The sequence below is a fragment of the Podarcis bocagei genome (genome assembly GCF_964188305.1).
Source record: "Podarcis bocagei genome assembly, chromosome: 6".
Lineage (NCBI taxonomy): Eukaryota > Metazoa > Chordata > Lepidosauria > Squamata > Lacertidae > Podarcis > Podarcis bocagei.
This window is the reverse complement of record NC_138130.1, coordinates 43298418-43322613: the sequence shown is the minus strand read 5'-3', so window position 1 is coordinate 43322613 and position 24196 is coordinate 43298418. Positions and strand designations below refer to the sequence as shown.

Genomic DNA, 24196 nt, shown 5'->3' with positions numbered 1-24196 from the left:
AGCAAGAAATTCAGCAGGTGATCTGCTTTTGCTGTTGGAATGTTGTACAGACCTATTTTGCCAGGACAGATCCCATTGATGCATTCTATTCATATTTTTTTAAGGGTTTGATTTTTAGCAGAACCTAGAGATTACAATGGGGACATGGGTGGCGCTGTGGGTTAAACCACAGAGCCTAGGACTTGCCGATCAAAAGGTTGGCGGTTTGAATCCCCGCAACGGGGTGAGCTCCCGTTGCTCGGTCCCTGCTCCTGCCCACCTAGCAGTTTGAAAGCACATCAAAGTGCAAGTAGATAAATAGGTACCGCTCTGGCAGGAAGGTAAACGGCGTTTCCGTGCGCTGCTCTGGTTCGCCAGAAGCGGCTTAGTCATGCTGGCCACATGACCCGGAAGCTGTACGCCGGCTCCCTCGGCCAATAAAGCGAGATGAGCGCCGCAACCCCAGAGTCGGCCACGACTGGACTAATGGTCAGGGGTCCCTTTACCTTTACTAGAGATTACAACTAAGTCCAAAAACAAATAGCATCTTAAATTAGAATTTTAATTAAGGCTGCAATCATAAACATACTAACCTGGACATAAAACTTATGGAAATCAATGTAATATATCACAGTGCTTGCCAAATATGTTTTGTATCATAGCATTAATGTGAAATATAAATATGTTTCTCTTTGAGAAAGTTCAAATATAGCCCTTCTTTGTTCCCCACCAAGTTTCTTTTCTTTTCCACTAGGAGGATCAAATGCATTTGACGGCAGAGAGACCCAGAACCTCCCCGATGATTGGCAGGAGGTTGAGATTGTCAAGTAAGAAAGGCTATTGGAGTCAAGGTGGATTGGGGTTTTATGAGTGTTCTATAATTCTTAATTTGCTGCTCACCACTTCTTAGTCATTGTTCCTTCTTTATTCACAAGTTCACATGGTGGTTATCAACTAATTATACAACACTGAAAGGGATACTGCACACTTTCATAATTTTTGACCACTAAAATACATAAACATGCAACTGAAAAGTAGGGAACAGCCTTTTTGTCCTCCTGACCATGTATATAAGAAGAGCTATGCTGGATCAGGCCAAAGGACCATCGAATCCCACATCCTGTTCTCATAGTGCTCAACCAGATACGTATGAGAAACCTGAAAGGAGGACCTGAGCATAACAGCGCTCTCCTTACTTGTGATTCCAATATTTGTCTAATCCTCCTTTAAAGCTATCCAACTTGGGAGCCATCATTACACCCTGTAGAAGCAAAATAAGCCCCTCACTTTTTTAAAAATAAAAAACCTTTTTCCAGGGTCCCTTAAGGGAAGAAATAAATGGCCATAACATGTAGACACTGGTAGAAGGTAAGTTTCATCTCCTAGGAGATCAATGTTCCGTTATTATTTCTACTACAGCACATGGAGGAAGCAAGAAATACTGCAGTGATTAGGACAAATTGGGATTGATGTGAGTTGAAGTTAACAGTCATGAACTTGGCCTTGGGCTTGATTTTGCCTACTGCCAAATGCACTCTCCCGATCCAGTGAAGTATGTAAGCAAGAATTTCACTTTAGGAGCCAGAAGAGCCGCTGTCCGATAGATGCTCAGGATGCCAAAGTTCTGTTTTGCTGTTGGCACACAGGCAAAAGCATCTGGGTTAAGTGAGCATTCATTTCTGCAGCCGAAGATTGCTGTATCTTTTGCCACAAATGCTCTTAAACTGCGAAGAATGTTAATGCGACAAGCATTCCAATACAGTGGTGCCCCGCAAGACGAATGCCTCGCAAGACGAAAAACTCGCTAGACGAAAGGGTTTTTCGGTTTTTGCGTTGCTTCGCTAGACGAATTTCCCTATGGGCTTGCTTCGCAAGACGAAAACGTCTTGCAAGTTTGTTCGCTTTTTTCTTAAAGCCGCTTGAAGAGGCGCAGTTGCGACGGACCGTGCTTCGCAAGACGAAAAACATCGCAAGACGAAAATACTCGCAGAACGAATTAATTTCGTCTTGCGAGGCACCACTGTACAAAGGAATTCACTTCTGTTCCTGCAAAGAGCAGGACAGCCACTATGAGAATTATTAAGCTCAGCCACCTCACTGTAAATAAAATGGTTATGGACTGTGCCCTTTCATGCTCACAGATTATATCACTACCCACCCACCCTCCTCCTGAGCTGTGTCTTCTGGTTTCTGAGCAGCATTTGTTGTGACTCACTATCAGGGACTAAGGGAATGAGCAGCCCTAGAGTCTGAAAGAACTCTGCATAGGCTACATAAAGGAGGAGGACACTTTTAATGGTTCTCGCAAGTCTAAACTTTGCTGTGTGTGGAACAAATGTTCAATGCAATACTCTTACTGCATGTGGTAGTCAATCAGGAACAGTGCCAGATCTTCCAGATTATTTCTTATTGTCAGTCTCCTAAATACAAGGGACTTGCTTCAGGGCAGGAGGAGCAGACAATAGGGGTGCTTGTACTCCAGGCCAAAGTAAGGTTGGCTATTATATACTTTAGAACAAGGGTAGCCAATATAATGCCTTCCAAATATTCCTGGACTGTAGGTCCCTTCTATCCTGGCCATTGGTCCTGCTGGCTGGGGCAGATGGGAGCTGGAGTCCAGCAACATCTGGGGAGTACCCCTGGGGTTTGGGTGTAATTGATTTTATTGAAGACTTAAGTTGTGTTGTGGAGGAAATTGCCAAAAAGAATAGTAGGATATGAATTTTCCAATGAATAAATAGAGCAGGGATGGGCAGCCTGTGACCTTTTAGAAGTTGTTGGGCTAAATCCCACCATCTCTAACCATTGGGCCCTGCTGGCTGGAGCAGATGGAGAGTCAAAGAATATTTGGGAGATGACAGGTTATCCATCCTGCTTGGGTGGGCCTCCCAGTGTATTATGAGCTAGTCAAGTTTGCATTAGAGGCATAGTTTCACTGCCACCACCTTCCTCCACCTATCTCTTGAAGTGAGGGATGCGGGTAGCACTGTGGGTTAAACCACAGAGCCTAGGACTTGCCGATCAGAAGGTCGGCGGTTTGAATCTCCACGACGGGGTGAGCTCCCATTGCTCAGTCCCTCTCCTGCCAACCTAGCAGTTCGAAAGCACGTCAAAGTGCAAGTAGATAAATAGGTACCGCTCCGGCGGGAAGGTAAACGGCGTTTCCGTGCGCTGCTGTGGTTCGCCAGAAGCGGCTTAGTCATGCTGGCCACATGACCCGGAAGCTGTATGCTGGCTCCTTCAGCTAATAAAGCAAGATGAGTGCCGCAACCCCAGAGTCGGCCACGACTGGACCTAATGGTCAGGGGTCCCTTTACCTTTTATCTCTTGAAGTACCTCCCAAAGATTTCCAGGGCGTAGCTTGAATGATGAGGAAGGCAATAGCATTTTCCCCAAATTTGTTTTGCATAACATCTTAGACCTTTCCAGTGAGGAGGAAGAAGTGTGTGTGTGTGTGTGTGTGCGCGCGCGCATGCACAGAGTTAGGTGCCAGGCTGCACTTCTTGTGTGCATTTGGTTCAGATGTTAAAATGACTGCACTTAGGTATGGGGCAGATCTTGATGCCATTTGGCCTATGCATGCATATTCTATTTCCTTGAACAACTGGAAAGGGCTCCTGTGCGATGGAAACAGGTCATAATTCTCCCTTGCTACATGGCTGTTGTCTCCACCACTGCTGCACCTCCTCAGGGTGGGAAGGGAGCCAACTTTAAAATCAAAACAAAATTATGAACATATCTGGTGTTAGATGTTGAGGATGATGTCTGGAAGAAAGGAAGTGCAGGGATATTACGGATAGAGGGAGGGGCAAAATTCTTAGCCAAGGGAGAAGACCAGTGAGCTATGTAGGGCACTGATGACTCAGTGTCAAATCACAAATACAATCAGTGGCATTGTAGCCATTTGAAAATGTAACTACATGGAGACTGACTGCTCCACCTGGCAAGCCATTTGTCTGAGAGTGCCCTGTATGGATAATGAACAATTGGGAGCATTTGGAGCTGCCATCTGGATGTCCCCATCTTTTTAGATTGATAAAGTAAGTTTGCCTCCATCCCTGATGCTAAAAGACCCAGGAAAAACAGTAGATGTGATGTTAATAAATATAAGAGCAATACATGTTACCATGGCTTTGCTGCATGGCCTCAGGCAAGCCAATTAACTTACCTCTGCTGGGTTTCCCGCCTTCTATAATGCTAGCCTAATGATAAATTCCCTTCCTTGCAGAATTGTTGTGGGACCCCACTTCATTAATATTTGCAAAGAGCTTAGGTGGAAGGCGGAGGAGAAAAGTAGATCAAACTTTCTTGCACAATGGCTTTAAGGCTCTATCTAGATAATATGTGAATTCTGTCAGTGTCCTTAAATACAGGGATTTCTTAACCCAGATTGCCAGTGGTTGAGGATGGGGAGAATCCAAATTGGAACATTAGTGAGGGGTTCAGAGGGCTTTAACCTTTTGTCCCCCCCCCCCAATCTGGTCCCAATTGTGATTCCCTGCTTGCTAGAAACTTCCATAGGGGGGGAAAGCTCTCACTTAATTAAATGTGAGCCTGTTTTCCTTATGCAAATTACCGGTATGGCAGGTCACAATACAAAGTGTCCTGTACTCCTGTGCTGAAGTTCCATCTCTCTCTCTCCCTCTCTCTCTCTCTCTCTCTCTCTCTCTCTCTCTCTCTCTCTCACACACACACACACACACACCAATTTGCGTAAAAAAAAAACCCCTCTCAGCTCTAAGTAGCAGCACGTTGTTTCTAAAAAGTTCAAAAAATGTTAACATGATGTCACAGTATCCTCCTTGCTCAAGGCGGATCTGAAAAGCCATTCATTTCCCCCTGTTTCCACAAAGACAAAAGGAAGAGATTGGCTGTTAACAGTTTGGTTAGATTTATCATATTGTTTGCCCCCCTCCACCCAACATAGCTCCATTTCTTGGACAGGTTTGCGGCTGATTTAAACATCCCTGTACTTCATTGAGCATCCCTTTCCAGGTGACATTTAAGTATAGAACGAACACGCATAGGTCAGGGCAGGAACCACTACTGTGGCCACATTCCTGCCAGATATGTGTTTATTCTACCTCCAGAGGTCATCTCATCACTTGATAACATAGGTGAACATAGTGCTTCCTTTGAAAAGTGCTACGCTTGAGATGATGTCAGGAGATACAAAATCCTTGCCTGTGGTATTTCATCTGTGGAAGTTCTAACAGTATCGGCTTGGGTTCCATAAAATAAAAGCAGAGGCCTTCACACATCATTTATGTGAAAGGTATTCCATTACTACGATCAAGGAGCAGAAAGGCTGCACTTCTGGTCTCGCCCACAAGGCCATATATACCACCCCTCAAACCACCCCTGATGCTCAGAGGTATTTGCAGAGGGAAAAACTGCGTACATAGACCTCTGCACACATAGAATTCCCTGGGAGCTGGAACCTCAATCGCACAGTTTTACAGTTGCTAGGAAAGCCCCCCCACAGGGATGTGCATTAGGGGTGTGCAAGAGTTGTTTTTGGAGTCCATTTGGCTTCCAGAAAAAAATAAGTTTCAGTCCAAAGTATTTTGGATGCTGTCCAGTTCTGCTACGGGTTTGAATATAAATTGCAATTTGTAAAAACAAAGCTTTGTGCCTCCCGCTTTTACTTTTATTGGGAGCAGGAGAAAATCTGTGACTTTCCCCCCTGAAATTTGAAGGTTGGTTAGCTCCTCCTGAGTTGATAAAATCTGCCAAATTGTAGACCAATGGGTCCAGGAGTTTCTACTGGGCATTTTCAAAATATGATTCTCATCCCTGAACATAGCTTTTCAATGTTTTGTCAGGATTCAATGAAATTTACAGGCATGGTAGCCCCTCCTGAAGGGACGAATACTGGAAAAAATTCAGAAGGTAGGTACAGTGGTTTTCCTCTACCATTTGGGGTGATTACAAAATGATTCACTTAATCTTCTCTATTGTTTTGTGTACAATTTGTACGAAAACATCATATATGAGAGAAATGCCCTTGGGTAAGAAATCTGCCAAATTTCAGACAAACAGATGGAGGAGTTTTTGTGCTGGACACCTTTAAAATTATTTAGAAAGTAACTTGTCTAATTTGTTGGTGCTTCGGAAGAATTGGATGGCATTTCCAAGCATGGGAATTCTGAGAAGATTAATCTTTCCAGTTCTCAGAAAGGTGGCTAAAGCATTTTTTCTACATGGGCAGCCTTAACAGTTTTGTAGTGGTCAAAAAGGAGTCACAATCTTGCTATTGGGTTATGGGCAATTTGTGTGAAAACTACGCAATGACCCCTAGGTAAAAAACCTGTCAAATTACAGAAAAATAGGCCAAGGTTTTCTTTGGTGTGTTTTCTAACTTTAAAGTTCTTTGGGAGGTAGGTGGGGAGAACTACAAATAAATTGTTTCCTTCCCTTTGGTATTGTGGGCAAATATTTTATTATGAAAATACCAAATATTATAGAGGTACTCCTAGGAAAATAACCTTCACAATTTGATGCGTGCAGGGGCTAAAGAGTTATGATGAATGGGAAAAAACAGCTTCAGGCTTTCGTTCTGCTCAGTTGGTAGCAAACATCACATAAAAGTAAATCTGATTTGAGTTGATGTGTAGGTATACGGCACAGAGACAGAAGGACTTGAATGTCCAGGATTTTCCAAGCAAGTACCACTAGCAGAATCAGCAAAGAGTACAGAATGGACAACAACAATCTGATAGATTGTTTCAACGCCCCTTCAGTAATGCACTGTGATTGGAGAACTCTGGTAAAATCACCTCTCTGATTAGAAGCATGACCTGCCAATCAAAAGAGAGTTCTTCCCGCCTCCCCATCCTGCTGTTTTCCTTACGTTGCTAACCCAGGGAGAAATGGTTCAATTTTTGCATGTACATCCAAAACTCTGAAGCACACGAAAGAATTTTGGAAGTTCTTGTTTCCATTTGGGGCAAGCTCCAAATCTTGCTGAGGTGACCCCACTACAGTTCTTGATTTAGGATTTGTCCAATTCTTTTGAACAGCTCTAGTGTACATATATAGGCTTCACTATGCAGGTGTCCATGCCTGATGCATAACTGGATGGAAGGAGTTGCATGACCTTGTGAGTGAGGACAGTAGCAAAGTCTCACTGCTTCATGGTTGCATGGAGACTCCTTCATGTTAGCAACATTTGAAGGGTGCGCCAATTTCTTTCAAACAAACCACCATTCATGCATGAAAGCAGGCATAGGCAAACTCGGCCCTCCAGATGTTTTGGGACTACAACTCCCATCATCCCTAGCTAACAGGACCAGTGGTCAGGGATGATGGGAGTTGTAGTCCCAAAACATCTGGAGGGCTGAGTTTGCCTATGCCTGCATGAAAGTGTCATGACTAGAGACTAGCTATAGATGTCTAACTTCTGCTGATAACAACCGCTGTAGATTCTTGTAGCTCAGATCAAGTTTAGGCCATCATATTTAGCTATTCCCAAGGATATGTTCCAGCCTGATGTCTCTGCAGCATGGTTGAAACATAATACGGTTTGGGCTGGGACTGCAGTTGTCTCAACCAATCACATATTTGTTGGCCATGTTATGATGGTTTTAAAATATTTTAGGTGAATAAGCTCTTTCTTGAATGGATAAAACTTATAGGACAGATAGTACATGCTTGCATTCCAATCTTAAACCTATTTAATCAGAAGTAAGCAACACTGTTTTGCATCAGCTTTACTGCCAAGTACCTAGGACTGCAGCTTCACACTCACTTGGGAGTCAAGCTGACTTCTGGATAAGGGGAGTTTGTATCCTATGCACTCCTAGTGGACATGAAGATCACAGGACATCAAAGCATACAAGTCAAGCTGACTTCTGGATAAGGGGAGGGGTGCACATGCACTTCGGATCACTGCTTTGGCTACAATCCTAACCATGCTTACCAGAGAGTAGGCCCCATTCAATTCAATAAAACTTCTCTGTAGACATGATTAGGATCCTGTTGCTAGTTACCGAATGTTGCAATCTGAATTTGGCCATGTTGGAAAAGAACGGCATAATGGAGCTAGAACTACTTTCTTTAATAGGCTAATGTGTGCAGAATCTCAAGATGGAAACACATTTCTCAAGGCAATTTTCCAGTATCATAGATACACAAATGCCACCTGTTGCTATGAACAGCAGCCCCCACCCCAGTACAGTATTCTGGCGTTGATGCATCTGAGAATAATAGGAAACGGGAAACAGGAGGCAGGATCTATTTTCTTCTCACTTCAGCTTTCCAGGCATTCATTTGAAATGGATGAAAATAACAAGGTATTTTGGCACCCGGGGCTACAATTTGGGAGAGGGGGTGGAGAGCTCCTTGGAAAGGCTTTGCTCTCGGTCTAAGGGATTGAGCAGGAGGACTGGCACAGAGCAGGGCTTGATTAGTATTGAGCAGAGGTATCTCTCTTGATGAGTCGGTGGCACGTCTCTGATTACTCACTCCTTTCTGCCAAGTCCTTGCAAAGCATGGACTGCATGTCCGGTGCCAAACAACCTCCTTAAATATTAATCACCAACCACAGCGCACAAATCTAGCACCTGAAAAGGCATACGGAGGAGGTGGTTGGGTAGCTGTGGGATGCTGGTTTTGCTGGAGTGGTGGCAGGGGCTGAAAATGGCGGCCAAAGATTGCAAAACATGACATCTACTAAAGAATTTGGTAGCTGCTAATGAATTAGGGTGGCCATGGGCCATACATAGAGGACAGTCCTTTATTTCGAAGGCTGACTGGTCCAAGTCCGGTTTAAAGAGAGCAATGCATAAGATGGAAGAGCAGGAGCCTTAAGGCTGCCCATCAACCATTAGAACCAGGACAACAGACAGAGCACACAAAGTATTTCCCACTAGGGGGAAATGTATTTAAGTTCTAATCTTGCATCTATGCTTATACATTACAGTGGTGCCTCGCAAGACGAAAAGAATCCGTTCTGTGATTCTCTTCGTCTAGCGGTTTTTTCGTCTTGCAAAGCAAGCCTATTGACGGATTAGCGGATTAGTGGCTTTTAGCGGCTTATCTGCTGATTGGATCAGCTGATAAGTGGCTTAGCGGCTTAGAAAAAAGGGGGGGGGGAACCCAGCAGGAACTCGCAAGACATTGTCGTCTTGCGAAGCAAGCCCATAGGAAATTCGTCTTGCGAAGCACCTCCAAAACGGAAAACTCTTTCGTCTAGCGAGTTTTCCGTCTTGCGAGGCATTCGTCTTGCGGGGCACCACTGTATTATATGCAACTTTTCTACAAATCTGTATGATATTTTCAGTGACCTGTTTGCTCCTTTGTGGGGAACAATGCTTAAGTAGCCATTCTCTACACAATACAGCTATTTTCTATAGAATGCAGCATTATAATGGAATTAGACAAATTCAGATAGGCCTATCAATGGCGGCTAGTCATGAAAAGAACAGTGGACCCTCCGGATACGAACTTAATTCGTTCTGGGGGTCCTTATGTACCCCAAAAAGTCTCCAACATGAGGCGCCACTTCTGCGCACATGCATGGCACAATAGAGTGCTTCTGCGCATGCGTGCACGGCAAAACCTGGAAGTATGCAGTGTTCGCAACCTGAAAGTTACGTTACCCAAAGGTAACGTAACCCAAGGGTCCATTGTCTATAGAACCTCCAGACTGGGAGGCAATATGCTTCTGAATATCTCTTGCTGGGGGGAAATAGCAGGAGAGGCCGAAGGCTTTAATTCCCAGCTCTAGTGCACATCTATTCATGTTAAGGAAAGTACTCCACGCTTGAGAGGAGAGCAATCTAATAGTCCAGCTAGACCAGCATATACCAGCATAACATCAACAGAGCTTAGTTTGTATCCTATGCACTCCTAGTGGACATGAAGATCACATAGCTGGGCATGTTTAGCCTGGAGAAGAGGAGGTTAAGGGGTGATATGATAGCCATGTTCAAATATATAAAAGGATGTCACATAGAGGAGGGAGAAAGGTTGTTTTCTGCTGCTCCAGAGAAGCGGACATGGAGCAATGGATCCAAACTACAAGAAAGAAGATTCCACCTAAACATTAGGAAGAACTTCCTGACAGTAAGAGCTGCTCGACAGTGGAATTTGCTGCCAAGGAGTGTGGTGGAGTCTCCTTCTTTGGAGGTCTTTAAGCAGAGGCTTGACAACCATATGTCAGGAGTGCTCTGATGGTGTTTCCTGCTTGGCAGGGGGTTGGACTCGATGGCCCTTGTGGTCTCTTCCAACTCTATGATTCTATGATTCTAGGACATCAAAGCAGAGAGGGCAAAGCAACACAAACAGCTGCTTTCCCAGCATCCATGGCAATGTTGCATACACCAACTAATCCGGGAGCAGCATGTGAATGATGCCCCCACATCAGCCATGCAAGGAAGGAGTCAAGCAAAGCACGGGGACAGGGTAACATCCCATGATGTGGCACCAGTCCATCATACATAAGGGCACCAGAGCGGCATTCACTGTATCAGGAAAGCACTCTGGTGCAGGCATGTAAATATCCCCAATATTATTGTGGGCATTTGTATAATGATTGCCTCAATTAAAAAAGGCCCTGAAAGCTCCCTAAAAGCCAAGGGAGAACCATGTGAATCCCCTATGCAGCCCCTAGGTGGAAGGAATTTGAGTGAAGGCTCCCGCCTGAGAAAAACTAAACAAACAAAAGGTCTCCCAATTCAGTCTATTAGCTTCACCTCTCTCAGTTTTCTGACAGCACTTTCCCCGCCTATGCCGGCAAAGCACTTCAGGAGGTGGACAGAAAAACAGGCAGACTTGCAGACATGTGGGATATTATTACAGGAGACCAATACATTTGTGAGGACGGACTTCTTTCTGAAAATGCTGTCAAGTCAATATTATCCATGCAACCTTCCCTCCTCTCATTTTTGTGGCTGGCTGTTAAATACAAACATCAACATCACTTACCCATTTAGCTCATGCTTTGACTCTGACACAATCAGTGCTCCTGTTCCACCTCATCACAAATGGGCTTGTTGCAGATTCAATCTATAAGACTGCTGCACTCTGTTAAACATCTTTTTTTAAAAAAATAATATTTATTAAAAGTTTAAAGATTACAGAAAGAAGTAAAAAAAAGAGAAAAAGTAAACAATACAAATCAATACATTACAATACATAAAAAACCAAAAACAAAAGCAAAAACAATTAAAAACCCATCCAATATTTCCATATCTTTGTCTTTCATTAACTTGTTTCATCGACCTCCTCACACCTCCCTTTTTTGTATTCTAGTTATTAATTATTTCAGCAAATCCTTTCCATCTTTCACTATTTTCTGTCATTTAATTGTCTTAATTTATTTTAACCTTATCTTACCATAAAAAACCCTAAAACTTAAAACTTATTTGTACATAACTCCTTATAACATTTGTACTAAAGCCATATAGTTTCATTCCAACATTTTTCTAACACTCATAAATTTTACAATATTTCTCTAAATAAATTTTTAAACTTTCTTCCAATCTTCATCCACCGTCTCTTCACCCTGGTCTCGGGTTCTGTCAGTCTTTTCTATCCATTCCATCTAGTCCATCAACCTGGTGATCTCCTGTCCGAGGCTCTTAACTCTTTTCCATGTCCCTTCTGCAGATCTTCTTAATATTTATACCTACACTTTACTTTGTCTTCTGCTGATCTTGTTCTTAATTTCCTTCCTTTGTCACTGAGGAGTAGATCTCGGGGAGACTCCAATCTAACAATGTCTTTATCCCTTCTCGACAGGTCAGCCCATTCTCCATAGACAGGGCCAAAATCCAAAAAATATTTCAAAACATGTTTCAAAGTCTCTCCAAAGTTAAAGGCCCCCGCCACTCCAATCTCCCCCTGGCCCAAAACCAGATCCCAAAAGCCAAAACATCCCTGCATAAGGGGATCTTTCCAACTTTCCTTCTCCAATCCAAACGGGACTACATCTCTCCAAATCTGGCTTTCTCCAGATTCGGTCTTCAAAAGCAACAGCTTATGCTCATACAAGGCCGAGGCTCTCTCCACTTGTATTACTTGAGGTTCAACAACAACCTCCTCCTTTGTCTTCTCCACAGCCTGCCATGTCAAAGCAGATTCCTGGGTCGGTTCCTGAGTAGTTTCTTTATAAGTATTCACTTTTTGTCCCAAATCAATCCTTTTTTGTCCAAAATTGTCAATGCTGGTAGTCATCGCATCCATCTTCTCATGAAGCTGTTCCAATAAGGCACTTGTTTTGCAAAAAGCAATCACTAAGGCTTCTTCTGTCCACATTCTTGTCCAAAGTCAATGTCTAATTCTCACGGTCTTTAATCTCTACAGCTGGAGAATTCCCCAGCTCCACTCCTGCAACAGTTTCAAGAGCTCCCTCTAGGGGAAACAGTTTCTATTTGTATCTGTCTTTTTTAAAGCAGGTCCAGCAACAAAGTTAACAAAGTTAATTTCGATTTTCAGATATTTTGCTCCTTTCAAGTGCAAAAGGAAACATTGGAATCAATATGTTTCTCTTGTTTAACTATCTGTCAACATACGTTTTATTCACAGTCAATGAACTTTCCCAATATGTCGCTCCCTGGCAGCCCATTCCCAGGTTCAAAACAGTGGTAATTTATCTTTCTTCACTCTCTCTCCTGCAGGCTTAAACAATCTAAACTTTCCCCCTCTTCTGCTTCCAAGGGGGGTTTAGTAATTTTAGCCGATGGAGATTTAATCCTTTACAAAAAACTTTCCAGACTTTAGCTTGCAATGTCTTTGCTTCAATCTATTTACAAAAGCGGAAGGCGGACTTCCTGTTTGGAACCTTCCCGCTTTGGTGCCAAATTAAAGATGTTTAGTAATCCAATTTTCCGTTCTACTCACGGCCAGTTGTTTAAAGTCCAATTGTCCACAGGAAAAAGTCAGCACTCTCCGGCAACAGCAATGCGGCTTCACTTCGTGAAAAAAGCAGTCGATTCGAAGCACCGTGCCACTCACCCCATGTCGCTCCGGATCCCCGAAACCTGGTTTCCCCGCGAGTAGGGGAGCGCAAAAGGTGTCAGCCGAATCCCACGTCCACAGGCTTCTCCCGCCTGTGGTTTTTAATGGGTCTCCTCTCCGGCAACAGCAATGCGGCTTCACTTCGTGAAAAAAGCAGTCGATTCGAAGCACTGCGCCGCTCACCCCATGTCGCTCCGGATCCCCGAAACCTGGTTTCCCCGCGAGTAGGGGAGGCGCAAAAGGTGTCAGCCGAATCCTACGTCCACAGGCTTCTCCCGCCTGTGGTTTTTAATGGGTCTCCTCTCCGGCAACAGCAATGCGGCTTCACTTCGTGAAAAAAGCAGTCGATTCGAAGCACTGCGCCGCTCACCCCATGTCGCTCCGGATCCCCGAAACCTGGTTTCCCCGCGAGTAGGGGAGGCGCAAAAGGTGTCAGCCGAATCCCATGTCCACAGGCTTCTCCCGCCTGTGGTTTTTAATGGGTCTCCGCCTCGCTGTGGCGGTCCAGACCCTGATTTCCACGAAGCGGATTCCTCCCGGTCAGAGGAAATCCGCCATTGCCGGAGGCGCTAACCCAGAAGTCCCTCTGTTAAACATCTAACAGACTGGACAGGTGTTGTTGTTATTTTAAAGGCTTTGTTGATGTAGAACAATACCTTCTCTTCTGGTGGCTAAGAAGAGGCAAAGCTCAGGGATGAAGTATACTCATTGCATGCAGAAGGTCCCAGGTGCAGTCTTAGCATCTTGAGGTAAGGCTGGAAAAGACTCTCCTTGCAACCCTAGAGAGCTGCTACCACTTGGCGCGGAAAATATTGGAGCTGGATGGCCCAGTGGTCTGACTTTGTCTCCTCCAGGCTTTGAAAACTGAATACATTAATAACACCCTCTCTTGGAAGTAAGTGCCCTTGAGCATCACACTACTTCCTTCCCAGCAAGTGTACTTAAGATTGCAGAGTTGATGTTATTTATTTATATCATATTTATAAAACACCTGCAATCAGCCAGGTGTTATCCATTACACAAAAATAAACAGTTTGTGCCCCAGTAGGCTCAAAAGGATGAGCAAAGTGGGTCAAAGGAGTTATATTTGTCTATATTTGTGCTGATCCAGCTTATTATTCTTATTATTCTTATTCTTATTATTTAACAGTAACTCTAACATGCAACGAACCTCCCTTCCTCTTATAGGCTTATCCTATTCAATTCAGGGATAGAAACTATATACTTCTTCACTTGCTTATAGAGTTGCCTCGTCCATTGAAGTGAATGTGGCAGCCAGCATGGACAAGATCACATCTGGGGTTCTGTGTTTCTATCGGGCTGCAATATGTGTAAATTCAGAAGGCTTCTTAACTGCATCAAGTGAAACCTTAAATACCATTATTTAAAAGCCCATAAAGAGGAACAGTCTTGTATTCCCTCCCTCTAAGTTATATTTTCAGAATGGATTTAGAGCTAGAATGGAAGGAATGATATGGATGTATTCCAGGGTTCCAGGTATAAAGAAAGAAAAGAAGTCTGACACATAGCTACTTTTAAATTTCATTTATTTTGAAGTCCACATATTTTGAACCGCCCTAACCAATCCAGTTATTTTAGTGCCACATTTCAAATCACTCTATTTTTTCCAATTTCTAAGAAACCAATTGTCACTTCCAGATTTCCTAGCCATGAGTTTAATACGCTCTGGGGCCACGAAGAAACTTTATGGAAATCTAGGTGAGCTACAAATTACAGTTCAGCTTCAGGGCACACAAGTTCTCTTTTGATGGGACTCCAGAGTATACAATATGTAGGTCTGCAAATCTCTACCCATCAGAATACATAACAGTAAAATGGAAGTATGGGAAAGTTGATAAGTCACTTTAGAAGCCCTGCTGGTTTTAAAGAATAACATTTCCTGCTTTGCCCAGTTATAGCCCATTCCAAAAATCAGCTCTATGGAAAATCTGGATTTCTTCCATTGCATGGTCAACCTTCTCCCTCCAAGATAATACTAACACTGTTTGATTATTTGTTGCATTTATATCTCATCTTTTTCTCCAGGGGCTCCTGGCAGCACACATTGTTCTTCCCCTCCTCATTTAATTCCCACAACAACCCTGTGAGGTAGGTTAGGCTGAGAGAGAGTGAGTGGTCTAGGATCACCCAGTGAGCTTCATGGTCAAGTGGGGATTTGAACCCTGGTCTCCCATGTCGTAGTCTGATACTCTAACCCCGACACCACACCATCTCTCCATTACTTAAGACTTATTTCCTGGCTTTACCCTGGAAAATAATTCTCATGGCAGCTCACAACATAAAATATAATAAAGTAATAAAACAGTTAAAACAATTAAATCCAAAATTCTCCTTGCTGTCCAGAGTGACTTTTACCTGCTATGTATATTCAGCAGTCTTATGGTGAATGATTTACTGACCATAACAAAAAGCAGTTATCTTCTAATCTGGATGATAGCTAGCAGTGAAATAAATCTGGAACTGACTACTTAACAGTGTTATTTATGGTGAGAACTCACAACCTTCCCATCTACCTCTAGTTTGCAACTGTGTGTGTAGACAGTAGTCAGTCAGGACCATCCTGTTGTGGTGGGCAATCAGAACAGAAGGTCCACTCACATGAACACTGGGGAAGTGGTGTTTGTGGCTTGGTGGCCATGGTGGATGGGCAACATAGGCTAGTGAGGGTCCCTCCTCCTTTGTTGGTTGCACTGGCTCCTGGAACTCACCCGTTGGTTGTACTGCCAATCGCAGGACAGTCTAGGGACATGGCTTGGCCTGTTTAATCCCATTCTGCTGCCATGTGTCTTACTGCTACCCATGTTGTATTCAGTCCCCTTCTGCCCTTGGCTTCATGTATCCTTTGCCCACATGAAAAGTCCTGCTGTATCAAACCAAAGGTATCTACTCCAGCATCCTGCTCAACACAGCAGCTAACGGGAAAGCTGTAAGCAGGACATGAAGTCAATAGAGTTCTCCCAACAAATGGTGATCAAAGGCATATGCCCTATGTGGCCTAGGACCCTCGTAACTACGGGACCGCCTCTCCTGGTATGCCCCACAGAGGACCTTAAGGTCCATAAATAACAACACTTTGGAGGTTCTGAGCCTCAAGAGGTTAGATTGGTCTCAACTAGGGCCAGGGCCTTTTCAGCACTGGCACTGACTTGGTGGAACACTCTGTCACAAAAGACCAAGGCCCTGCGGGATTTGACATCTTTCTGCAGGGCCTGCAAGATAGAGCTGTTCCGCCAGGCCTTCGGCTTAGACTCACTCTGCCCCTTATATGGGATTTGGTATATAAACTTTCCCTTGGCTTTTTTGCTGGCCCATGTAGGACCAGCATGGATAGCTGGCTCGGGTGAATATCTGATGTTTCCTCCCTTTATGGTCTTGATTTATGGGCTACTACTAAAATGAGGCTGCATTTTAAGCTGTATTCTAAACTGTATTTTAATTAACTGCCCCCCATTATGTTTTATTGTAATTTATATTTGGTGTTAGCTGCCCTGAGCCTGGCCCTGGCCGGGGAGGGCGGGATATTATTATTATTATTATTATTATTATTATTATTATTATTATTATTATTATTATTATATTCCTTCTGAGCATGGAGGCTGCATATAGCCATCGTGATTAGGAGCCATTGATAGCTTAGAAATTGGGGAGGGGGAATTAGACAGAATCATGGAGGATAAGGCTATCTAAATTAATCTTGATCACCACATCTTGTGGTTGCAAATTCTATACATTAATTGTGCACTGTGCAAATTACTTTTTGCCTCTCCTGACTCTTCTGCCAATCAGCTTCATTACAAGAAAGAAAGAAAAACTCTATATCTATACCCTGTGTAATTTTATGCACGAGACTGTAGGGTGTGAGATGCCATGTAATTTCATCACTGCTGTTTGTCAGAGCCTACAAATCTCTAGCCTTGGTCTAGACCGGCCTTTCCCCACCCTGGTATCCTCTGGATGTTGCTGGACTCCAGCTCCCATCAGTCCCAGCCAGGATGGCCAATGGTCAGAGATAAGAGGACTTGTGGTCTAACTCATCTGGAAGGGATCAGGTTAGGGAAGCCTGGTCTAGACACATTTTGGGTTGCACTTGGGCTTTATAGGATCAGGACTCTGATCTGAACGTGCTCCTTTGATACTGGATTCACAGAATCCAGCAGCAACAACAAAGTATAATTTAATTGTAAACTCGCTGGCATATTTAACTTGCAATCAAGCCTCTGTAAGTTTCTTCGAAGCACAGGGATATATCATTAAACTTTGATTTCCTCGAGAGAACTGAAAGTTACAAAAAGTGAAAGGAATAATATTTAATAGGGAAACCAAGACACAAATCCAGCAACAAACAAAAATCTTAAGCAACCTTTAAGCCCCATGGAAATATTTCCAAGACCTTTACAACAAGAAGGATATGAGTCTTAAAACCCCAAACATAGCTGTGATTTTTCTTTTTCAACTGCAGTGCAGCCTTTGGATAGCTGAACAATTATTTACAGTCATCTCTCAGGAATTTCAAAAACAATTTTAGAAATACCTGCTACTCTTCCAATGATCTCAATTCAGGGAGTAGTGCTGTTTTCTCTCTGTGGGTAATGAAACTTTAATGATATTTCCCAGCAGGGGCCTAGTTGAATCATGCAAAGAAGGGAAGAGGGATTCCCAACAGAAAGCTCTGAAATTAGAAAACTTTCAACACATTCTTGGTTCTATCATCTTTGTTAGCAACAAACCAATTTGTTTTAGCCAATTTTTAATCAATTTCCCCTTTGATTAGTTAATTTTAAAATTTTCAAACTTTTCTTTTTTTATATATCACTCTATATCCTCAGGGACACGGGTGGCACTGTGGGTTAAACCATAGAGCCTAGGACTTGCCGATCAGAAGGTCGGCGGTTCGAATCCCCGCGACGGGGTGAGCTTCCGTTGCTCGGTCCCTGCTCCTGCCAACCTAGCAGTTTGAAAGCACGTCAAAGTGCAAGTAGATAAACAGGTACCGTTCCGTTGGGAAGTTAAACAGCGTTTCCGTGCGCTGCTCTGGTTTGCCAGAAGCGGCTTAGTCATGCTGGCCACATGACCCCGAAGCTGTATGCCAGCTCCCTTGGCCAATAAAGCAAGATGAGCGCCGCAACCCCAGAGTCAGTCACGACTGGACCTAATGGTCAGGGGTCCCTTTACCTTTTTACAGTGGTGCCTCGCAAGACGAAATTAATTCGTTCCGCGAGTTTTTTCATCTTGCGGTTTTTTTCGTCTTGCGAAGCGCGGTTTCGGAAAAGTTTTGGAAAAGCTTCAAAAATCACCAAAGTCTTCAAAAACCTCAAAAAAGGCTACCACGCCGCGTGCTATGAGTTGCTCCTCGAAGTCAAGTCGCAACTGTATTAACGGTTTTAAGAAAAAGGAAACAAACTTGCAAGACATTTCCGTCTTGCGAAGCAAGCCCATAGGGAAAATTGTCTTGCGAAGCAACTCAAAAAACCAAAAACCCTTTCGTTTTGCGAGTTTTCCGTCTTGCGAGGCATTAGTCTTGCAAGGTACCACTGTACTATATCCTCAGTGCTCACCTCTTCCTCCTGCTGCCATCACTACCCTTTCACATGCCCTCTGTGCTCAGTGGGGAGAAGAAGGGGAGCAGGTTGTTGCTCCTTCTTCAATCAGGATTCATTGTTTGGAGGAGACAATGTAAGAGGCAGTGACAGCAAGGAAGATGACTAGTTCAGGGCCTCTAGTAACATGTGGTCTACAGAGGTGCCCAGTAATGCCAACACTGACACTGGCTGGCTGTCATAACAGCTTGTAAAGTGATGCTCCTGGAAGTCCTGCCTCTGAGTAGATCCTTAGCAGGGGTGTGCATCAGATTTGGACAAATCCCAAATCCAAGGTTGAGTGTCTTGGAGGAATTTGGGGCCTGTCCAAGGTGAAGCAAGATTGTTACAAAACTGCATGAATTGAAGCAGCGATCCCTGAAGCACCTCAGTGATCCAGACAATTTAAAAAATGTGGCAGATGAGTGTCTGCTAAAAGTGAAACTCTGTCTCTAAGCTTATAGTATGAGGAAAATGCCAGGGTGTTGAGGAAGAGCAGGGGGAGAGGGAGCCGCTTTGCAAAATTGAAACTTAGCTCCCTAGTTTAAGAAAAAGGCCGGGATCAGGAGGAGGAGCTCTGTACCTTGTAATCAGAAGGAACTGTTTTTAGCAGGGCTCTTCAATCCCATTGCTTGGGGAGAGGGAACAACTCTGCAAGGGTGAAATTTACATATCTAAACTCAAGGAAGATGCCAGGATAGAGAGGGCAGGTGGCAGAGGGGAAGCTCCATGATAATTCCACTTTATAACCAGAGGGGATGATTTTGCCTGTAAAGTGAATCCCTTTTAGTTTTTTGCATGGGAGCTCTTACTGCTGCCACACAACCCTGCTAAATAGCTGTTTGGAGAGAAGATTTATTGCAGAGGGCTCCCCACTTAAGTGCATTTTGTTTATGCCAACAGGGGACCAAATCTTGTGGTTGGTGCATACTTCCAGGCCTTAGTACATTTCCCCTGCCATCATAGCACTTTCCACTCATTATATCTGTAAGCCATGGCCACCCCTTCTTATCTGCTGCCATTGTGCTTTTTGCTGCAACCCTTTCCCCCTGTAGGTTTTGTGGCAAAGCTTTCCTTGCAGCAAGATAAATAAACTCTCTGGGCCTTGCCACTGACGTAAAAGCTTAACTGTAAAGAAAAAACTGGGTACCAATTTCCACAAACAGAGAGCTTACATGGCTAGGTGTATCCAGGTTAGCTGAATTAAAAATCGAAATCGAAATCACTGCTTCTCACTTGCCCACTTTCAGTATTTAGGAACTTAAAGTCTGTGCACAGAGTGTTGGCTGAAACAGCTTTGGTTTGTACATTCAACTTGCTTTGGTGCACTGCAGATCAGTTAACTCTCCCCCTCTTTTCTGTATATGTTGGAGCAATGCCTATGCAGTACCTGATGTCTGCATATAGCACACAGCAGGGAATACCATCAGAGCAGTTGCTACATGGAGATCAACACTGAGAGCCAGAAGGGAAATTTATTAGGGCAGGTAAGCCTCGGTTTCCTCCCCCGCCCCACCTCATCCATTTTGTAGGAACAAACGTCCATCAGGCTTCACCACCAACCATATTCATCTGGCATTTCCTGCTCCATGGGTCTATACAGAAATAATCTGGCTGCTGCCGCTACGTTCAAGACTTGGAACACATAGGCAAATGCAAGGAACTTTTCCGCACTGTGGATTAGGCGAAAAGCCAGAAAACAAACAGACATCATAGCACAGAGTAATGGCAGGTATTCTTAGAATATTTTGCTCTATGCCTTTTAGTGAAAATACTTTGAAATCTCTCCATCCTCTAGTAGTGGTTAGGAGACCACCAGCATGTTTAAACAGCAGCAACAATGACAACAAGATACACTAAGACGTGTCTTTCAAAGCAGTCCGTACATTTTAACTCTCCCAAAGCAGCTATCAGATAAAGCAGCTTGTATATCAACGGAGTGATTAATATTTCCAATATTTCAGTATTATATTCATTTTTATATCAGTCCTTTCCAGCGGTGGCAGGTGGTGGGGCAGGGCAATGGTGGACCTCTGCCTCTGCATTTGTGTAGTATTGACCTACCTGCCTCCTTGTCTGTCCTACTCTCCCTCCTGGTAAAAGGTAAAGGTACCCCTGCCCGTACGGGGCCAGTCTTGACAGACTCTAGGGTTGTGCACTCATCTCACTCAAGAGGCCGGGAGCCAGCGCTGTCCAAAGACACTTCCGGGTCATGTGGCCAGCGTGACGAAGCTGCTCTGGTGAACTGGCACCAGAGCAGCACACGGAAATGCCGTTTACCTTCCCGCTATAAAGCGGTACCTATTTATCTACTTGCACTTAAGGGTGCTTTCGAACTGCTAGGTGGGCAGGAGCTGGGACCGAACGACGGGAGCTCACCCCGCCGCGGGGATTCGAACCGCTGACCATGCGATCGGCAAGTCCTAGGCACTGAGGTTTTACCCACAGCGCCACCCGTGTCCCTGCTCCCTCCTGGTAAGCAGCAGCTATTCTACTGCTGGGAAAGTGCACTGCAATGAGTCCTATGCTGATTTGCTCTTGCATGGATAGCAGGGCGAACGGATGGCTAATGCCCATCATTTTTGCACCGTGTTCTTGTACTGGTATATCGAGCTAGGGATGAGGAAGCCATTTTTTCTGCTACTATTTTTCTGTTACTATTTAATACTTTGGAGATACCATTACGTAGATGCACAAAGAATAGAAAATGGTACCATAACCACACCTCTCCTCCTTATAGGAGAGTCAGAGCAGTTCTGAGTCCTATTGTGTCCAAAGGGACAGATTCCTGTGCCCTGAGCGTTCCATGCTTTGTCAAAGTAGCCACAAGGCCAGAAGGCACAGAACGTCAAACATTTCCACAGCTGCTAATTCCACTCACCGCAGGGATCTTCAGACCATTCTCTTTCATTGCAGTCACCTTCTCATCTCAAGCTTCATTGGTCCCTATCTGTGGCTAAAAGAGAGAAAGTAAAAAGAAAGGTCAGGGGTTAAAAAAAGGCAAATCCTTATTTGTCAGAAGAACACATGATCGTTGGGGGCTTCTTCATTGTGCTTTGCTCACTTTCATGAGCTTCTCAAGAGCAAATTTAAGGAAAAGGAGAAGAACTTTGTTTATGATTGGATACAAAGTGCTGTTGATTTACCTGGGCCATTGCTAAGGTTAGAAACAATTACAATTTTATTAGCACCATTAGTTCCTTCTGGGGGATTCTCCAAAGTGCCTTTGGCTAAATGGCCCCTGCCACAAATGTTTACACTGTCACTTTTCCATCAAGTTCTCAATCATGAGAAGTTATTGCAGAAAGAAATCAATGGCTGGAGTTGCAGCTGCCAGTTACAGAGCTTTGTACAATGCAAAATACCTGGCCTAAGCATGGGGGGTGGGGTGAGGCAAAGCTTGTTGTAGATAAGGTTCAAAATAGAGATGGGGAACCTATGCCTTCCACTTGCTGGACTACATCTAATGCCACCCCGTCAAATGACTATTAGCCATGTAGGCCGAGTCTGAGGAGAATTGAGAGGAGTCACACAAATCTATTACGATATTCATTTCCACTGTCATGTGACATTTTCCATTCTGCTGTGTTTCATTTTGTGTCCATTGATGCAGAAATACATGTATTTTTAATGTATTTTTACACAGCACAAAATAGGCACCTATATCTGAACCATCCACAGATATTTACAAATCAATTACCTTCCCTGCATGTTCTCTTTCAAAGTTACGGACTTTCCAGAGGGGTAGCCCTGTTAGTCTTTTGAGGCAAAAACAATAAAGACCCTTAAAGACAAAGTTAATGAAGTGGCTGATGCCCTGTTACCAAACTATCTATGGCTGGATGTCTACCTGTTCATGTCTACTCAGAAATAAGTTCCATTGAACACAGTATTTCTTCCTGGTAAGCAAACTTGGGTGTCATGAACTGGTAGGACAACAGGGAAGAGGAAGAGGATCACAACAAGGGGTGTAGCTGGGACTGGGACACACCGGGGCAAGCAGGGGAGAGGGAAGGAAATACTCACAGGGTGACAGGATGATGAAGGGATGGGAGACAGTGCATAGGACGTGGAGCAGCATGACCCATTACCAGAGCCATAGGGCCCCCTGTCTCCACAGCAGGCTCTGAGGCATAGGGAGCAGCAGGAGGGGTACTCTAGGAGGCTGAGGGTCCACAGTCCAGCTCCCTATCTGGCCAGGTGGGGCTTGCTAGCTCTGGGAGAAGGAGTGTGATTCCTCAGCTGGAGTAGGCTTGGAACAGGTGAGGGTCACCTGCCTCATCAAGCCCAGATGCTGCAATCAGCATGCAAAGTACAAAAGGGAAGCAGAGCTGAGGGGCTGTGTCTGTTCAACTGCCTTTGTTGATGGGTCTTGATTTGGATACTGCTGCATCTCTATGGGGCTGTGCTTTGGGTTTGACTCTGGACTGTATCCTGACTGCTGGATTTCAGACTTGGCTACTTGGATTGATTCTGGACTGTGTTTCCAACCTCTTGGCTTTGGCATACTGACTCGCTGCCAGGTAGGCCCCAGAGTTCAGGACATTAGGATTGCAGCAACTCTCACAACCTCGCTTTCACAGTTCAGTATAAACTTCTCATTCTAGCTCATTTCCTGAGGCATCACGGAGGGACAGTCAAGAAAACTTCAGAGAGGAAAGGAAAGGCATTTTAAATTGAGTTTTGCTTTTAAAATGAAGATTTAGGGTGATGAAAAATGGGCAGTCGAAGTGGGTTCTTCCCACTCTGAGAAAGAGGTTAAGACTTTAACTGAAGAGCAGTGATAAAATCCTAACTGCACTTACCTGGGAGTAAACCTCAAGGAATTCAATGGGATTTACTTCTGAGTAGATATAAGGGTTGAAATCTTAGTGCTTATAGGATTCCTTTGGCAACAAGCAACACTTCAGAAATAGGAAAAGCAAATAGCCAGCTGCATATGTCAATGAATATGTAAATAACATATATTACAAAACAATTTATATCTATTTTTTGTATAATGTGTGCATGTTAAAAAAATTGTAGAGAATTAAGGTGAATGGCTTTCATAGCAAGGCTCTATGCTGCAAAACAGTAGGGGTCAAATGGGTAGATGGAAGGAAATTTGTTTGAGTCCATTTTTAATGGATTCCTTTGACGTTCCCCTTCCCTCATGTCTTACGATGGGTGGACACAAACAGTGGCACGTATTTCACCTTTGTTATTATGTACTCTGGTTCAGCACCGCATGGGGTAAGTTTGGTATTAACTACTTGCATAAGGATTCCTGTAGCCATTTCATTGATTGTGGTTGCTCTTCATCAAAATGGCAAAATAGCTGTGACTAGCTCTGTGATAAGCTTATCATACCGAAGTTTTTCTGCGCAGTCATGTACCCAGATAACTGTGTGGTGAAACTATGTGCTTCCTTCTTTGGTGAGCCAACTTTAATGATGTCTACTTTCAGGTTGTGGCTTGACTGCATTTAACAATGCAATTTTAAAAGTGTTTTTTGAGTAACACTCTTGTTTCTGAAATACAACTATGAAATTGCCACCAAAGAATAAGATTTCCTTAGGTTTTAGATTTTGAGGAGTGTAGGGTAGTATTCAGCTACTGAATTTTTCATGGTATTACTATGCTTGAGAGTTGTTTTCCAAGATACAGCACCGTTTTGC

At 43.9% G+C, this 24196-nt stretch overlaps 1 long non-coding RNA gene across 4 annotated transcripts in view; it reads right to left on the bottom strand.

Moving 5' to 3' along the window:
* LOC308589913 overlaps positions 1–24196 on the bottom strand; it is a 123742-nt gene that overhangs the window by 62818 nt on the left and 36728 nt on the right. For all 4 annotated transcript variants that reach the window (XR_014009541.1, XR_014009542.1, XR_014009543.1 and 1 more), the window contains exon 2: positions 21421–21495. This is a non-coding gene — a long non-coding RNA (uncharacterized lncRNA). The remainder of the gene's footprint in view (positions 1–21420; positions 21496–24196) is intronic.